We start from the raw sequence: 5,828 nt of genomic DNA, 5'->3' as shown, positions 1-5,828 counted from the left end.
AAGTTAACGTAAAATTTAACAAGGAGAAGTTCTCTTACTCATACCTCAATAAGATTGCCATGATGGACTTGCCAACCTTGAATTTTTTTATCATGGGTGATAAGGAGTAATTACGGGCTGATCTAACTATTCGGAAGGATTTGAAATCCTTATGATGACCTTCAAAGAGGATTGCTAGCGTGGACCGCCCTCCATCACCATTTTATCTATCCAAAAAAAGAAAATGCACATTAGAATGGCAAAAGATATCATCCTACTTAATGATTTCCCTACCAAAATCTAAACTTCTTCTATGTCACAACACGTTGCAGCATCATACATAGCATTCAAGACGAGAAATGCTTTTCCATTGACTACTCCTGATCCTTATCTTGTGCCTTGTCGCGAGCCTCAAGATAAAGCAATAAGTATGCGAGCCATGTGACGGGCAAAGAAAATCACGACATAAAGTAGGATAAAAAGATTTATGCCCCAATATATTCTTGTTGTTCCAAGTAGTAGTACGATCCTCCTCCCTTTTACACAGTCTTGTCGCTCCCAATTCACAGAAAAGCTCTCCATGCTCCCAAGTCTTCTCTTCTTTCTTGCCAACTTACCATTCAAATTTTGAGGTAAAAGCAAGTAAAGCACATCATTCGTTCTGTGGGGAGAGAGAATCATTTCACTGAAAACAAAAAAGGAAGGAGAAATCATTTTCCGAGGAAAAAGAGAAAAGGAAGATGAAGAAGGCCTTAAAACTAGAGGGAAAGAGAGTTCGGTGTGCTGGAGTTGTTGCTAACGTGCAGACTATCGTTACATATGTCTCAAAAAGCACATGTTTCAGCTTTCACTAGCACGTACTTTCATATAACTAAAGCTTGATTCTTTCGTAGCTTGTTGATTGTTCAATCCCGTTTGGTTACCATTTGTTGTTAGGGTATGTTTGATTCAGTTTTCTCAATAGGCTTTCCAAAACCCCTTGAAAAAAATACTCTGAGTGTTTGGGAAACCTATCTAAGGAGCTTTCTATTGACCTTAAAAAAGCTGAAAACCCAATGCTAATATAGATCAGTTTTGGGCTTTCAAGCCAAATGCTGAAACTACTTTTTTTTTTTTTTTCAAAACTATTATCATAAATTTTTTATTTTTTCAGTTTTATTTCTCATTGTTCCAAAACTACCCTTACGTTCACTGGAGTCGGCATATAGTTTAATATTTTTTTAATAAAAAAGAGAAATTAAATTCGAAAGCCATTTATAGAAAAAGATTTGCCAAACACCATTTACACCAAAATAACTTTGCAAATACTGTTTTACCAAACGCAATTTGCATTTCTCCAAAACCCATGCCTAAGACTGAACCAAACGCAGCCATGGTATAACGTAGCGGAATGCTAAAACTCGTGTTTATGATTGTGATGATTGTCAAACATTGATTAACCACTTAAAAAAAAAAAAAACATGTCTAATGATTTGACTTTTTACAATTCAGCATTATAATGCATTTAATCAATACGATACTTATAAAAGGCCTCTTTGTTTTGCCAAGCATAGCTTGAAAGGAATGATGACGAAGTCCCTCTAGTTTTTTTTCAACATTCAAGGATGTCTCCAAATCATTTTTTCGTTCAATTTAATTTTCGAACTTTTAAAAAATTGTTCCATATAAACATATGCCGTAGTATATGCATTTTGCTAACACAGATTGCCACGTCAATGTTTATTAAATCAAAATAATAATGTAAATTGTCACACCATTCTCTTAGTCGACAAGTATTTTTTTCTACTTTTCTTTTTCCTTTCCTTTTAGGCCGAAAGAGATGATGTGAAAATTATACATTTGCCATGCAGGTATCAGTATGGCATATTTAACGTCAAGTTAACATAAAGTACGATGACATGAACCAATGGTGTTAAAAATTTTAATGGAACAATTGTACAAAGTGGAGTTTTTCAAGTTTAGAACCTAAATTGAATAAAAAAAGAATTGGACTTAGAAGAAAAAGAATTAGGAATCATCCATATCAAGATTGGCTTCGAGCAGAGGGATGTGGAGGCAGGGCAACGGGCGCTCAGAGATGTCAGCTTCTCCCAAGGATGGGAATCAGAGAAAATCGCTAATGGGTGTGTAATTTCATCTCCATCAAAGCTTGTCGATTAGATCTTGCTGCCGTAATCCTCCTTAAAGGTAGAATCGAAGCATGATTTGTTTATAATCCTTTTGTGACATGTTGCCGATAATGGCGATTCCCTCCAATGGGATTCTGTAGAACCGTCTAATTTCTTATGTGTTGTTTTTTGATAGGTATCCAGGAGAATTTGTAAGAATAGTTGTTGAAACGGATCTGAGTGAGTTATAACAAGGTTTTCGGGGAGATTTTCCTGAGACTTTGATCGGAATGGATGATCATATGATGAAGATTGTTGGATTGCTGGACACTAGTACCTGAACAATTTATGACATGGGTGGCATTGGCAAAATCACTCTCATTTGTGGCTGTAGGAGTCAAAAGCGTTCAGGAATGATCGCTCATCCCTTATCGATAACTATCTTTCTATAATATTTACTAGGCAACTGAGGAATGCCAAATCTCCATTCCCATACTGTCTGAAAATTTTGCCTCCTCGGAGCTGGGCAAAAGATGTTGTCAATCTTCTAAAAAGTTAAAGGCATCGTTTTCAGGAGTACATGCTCCAACATGAAGCTTCGGAAGAGGGCTCTACTTAATGAGCGTTGGGTTGGGACTGTCTGTAGAAGCGGGTGAAAATGAGCTAGTTCGATGTAGTGAACCAACTGAGGAAGATACCGACTCAAATCTCTCTTCTTGACCTATTCAAATCCTCTGAGCTATTTCGATGTAGTGAACCAACTGAGGAAGATACCGACTCAAATCTCTCTTCTTGACCTATTCAAATCCTCTGACAAGCATACGAATGCATTGTTGTGCTTAATAAAGTCCATGTTTCAGAATCCATAGATGACAGTCAATTGGAAAGTTTGTTGGATCCATTCTACTGAAAGATCAAATCTCTTTTGTGGATGATGATTTCCCTGCGGAAGACCCATGCATACGAAGGCTTTACACATTTCTATGGAGTACTATGATTAGAGCTGTTAAACGGATGGGTCGGATCATTAATGATCAGACTCAAATTGACCCATTAATCCATTTATGCCTAATGTAATTTTTTTTTTTACCCATACCCGACCCGACCCATGCCCAACCCATACCCGACCCAACCCATATTAATAAAATATTTTTATATTTAAAAACTTATTCCCATGTTTTTTTTTTTTTAAAGATTATATTACTAAAATACTTCCAGCTTATTTCTTATATATATATATATATATATATATATATATATATATTATTTTTTAAAATTGGTATTGCTAAAATAGTTTTATACAATACAAATTTAATGGAAATTTTTTTATAATTTTTAAAATGATTATTTTTAAAATAAAAATTTAATTATTTTTATTTTATTTTTTAAATATAATTTTTCTTTTTCTTTTCTTCTTCTTTGGCTAGCCACTGGCCATGATGATGGCCGGCGAGCCTTGAGCTCACCCGGCTCGTCGACACCGACAAGCTCAAGGCTCGCCAAATCGCCGAGGCTCAAGCCTTGCCGAACATCGCGAGGCCTCCGCCTCGCCGCATTTAGCGAGCTCGAGGCTCGCCGGTGTCGCGAGCTTGAGCTAGCCCTCGTCGATCTAGCAAGGCTCGAGCCTCATCCGATGCCGACAAGTTCGAGTCTTGCCGGGTGTTGGCGGCCTCGCCCGATTCGACGAGCTCGAGCTCGAGGCTCGCCCGGCCGATCACCAACCATCGCCGTGCGCTGGCAACCGCAGGAAGAAGAAAGAAAAAATAAATAAATATAATTTCGATTTTTTTTTTTTTTATAAATATTTTTGTAAAGTTAAAAAGAGAAGAGAGAGATTGTGAGGTTTTAGATGAAAATAAATGGGTTCAATTTTAATGGGTTGATAAATGGGTGCAGAACTAACCCATTTAAGACCCATATATCTCTCTCTTTATTTGTAAAACCCATTATAAGTGTTTTAGAAGATAAAGCTTGACCCATTAATGATCCATTTAAACATAAATTGGTCAATGACCCATTTTGACACCTCTAACTATGATGTAGTTGTCACTCCTGAGATTATAGGTTCATTTTTGTGTGTGTAATTTAAAAATGAAGAAGATATCCAAAAGATATTAATGATAAGTTATGATGCGCTAGAATACGGATACCGACAATAAATTCTTGATAAGGACGTCATTTGACTAGAAGGGTTAACATATGGTGGTGAGTAAATGATGTCAATCAAGAGATCTTGATAAGGACGTGGTGTGCCCAGATGGGTAAGCAAGAGAACTGGACTGTGGATCTTTGAGAAAGCCTCGAAAGCACAAGAATTGCATAAGTAACCTACTATCTATTTTCCCCGCTCTCTTAGCTCGTGTACTCATTTAGTCCAATATGTAACAGCTGTTGTTACGTGATACTAGAAGCTGCAGCAGCAGTGGCTTTCGAGAGCTCGAGCGGCCATGATTGCACATGTCAAAGCTCGAACGGGCATTGCTGTGAGAGCTTGAGTCCTAGCTTCGCGGCCATGGCGGATGCAAGAAGCTAGATTGAGGGAGCTCCGGCAAATATGGCCGTAAGTTCAAAGCCGCGAACTTGAGGTGGCAGGAGAAGAGATAGAGAGAGATGTTGGATGAGAGAATAGAAGAGAGAAAGGCCATGGATGCTGCGATTTGGCACAATAAAGAGAACAGAGACGACTTTTGATGCTAGTAATCTTCGATACGAAAAGGTCCATATCAAAAAAAAAAAAAAATCCATGTTCATAATCTTCAATACCATCAAGTCCATGTCACATAAATACATCATTAGAATGGAAAATAGACGATTGTTATGCCTTTTCAAACAGTAAAGAGACGACTTAGGGGGAAAAAGTAGAGAGATGATCTCGAACTTCCAATAAAAGTGAATAGATCATTTGTACCATTACACGTTCTTTTAAATAATTACCAATCTGCTCAAATAATGATGATGACGGATTAGGAAATGTCTCCTCTTATGTCCTTTCTGGTCAATTTGATGCCAAACACACTTTCAGAAATTGAGATCCCCAATCTAAAGTAAATACGATAGGATGATGGGTATATAAATAGGCTTATTTGAAATGAAGCCCACCATAAACTACAGAAGAGACTTGCTATATAGAACATCATTAGAGATACTTTGTTTGGTAGAGTCCAAATCTATACAGAGTAACTGACATTTCCGTCAGATTCTTAGATAAATTCAATAAAATTAAATAATTAGTGGTGACTAATCATATGATTTGTGAATCAATCTATAGTACCAATCACAATATATTTTATATTTCTTTGTTTGAATCGCACGGTCGATGATATATCAAAATTTCTTTATTTTGATGCTTCAATTTCTTTACTTGCAATGCAACACATCCTGTAAACCATTTTAATATATCGGATTTAGTATCTCTTGCATCACACTTGATGTTATCAATTCTTGCTTTGAGTTTGGATTCTTGATCCCAACTCAAATGGGTCGGGTCGGTATGTGGTACGATTAATCCGACCGGATCGTTGCTCTCCGTCGCTAACTCCGGCGAGACGTGAGGATCAAATGGGGCCTCCCATCACAGAGGAGAGAGAGAGAGAGAGAGAGAGAGAGAGAGAGGAACTCCACATGGGCCGGGACCCGATCCAGAGGCATATGACCCGACCCGACGAAGAATCTTGAAAAATCGGACAGTTAAGTCCAACCCTTTAAAAGGCGCCTAAAGCCTTTCCTCAACGATATGCTTAA

The sequence above is a fragment of the Eucalyptus grandis genome, chromosome 3 (genome assembly GCF_016545825.1).
Source record: "Eucalyptus grandis isolate ANBG69807.140 chromosome 3, ASM1654582v1, whole genome shotgun sequence".
Taxonomy (NCBI): Eukaryota; Viridiplantae; Streptophyta; class Magnoliopsida; order Myrtales; family Myrtaceae; genus Eucalyptus; species Eucalyptus grandis.
The sequence above is the reverse complement of the archived record's forward strand: the minus strand, read 5'-3'. Positions refer to the sequence as shown.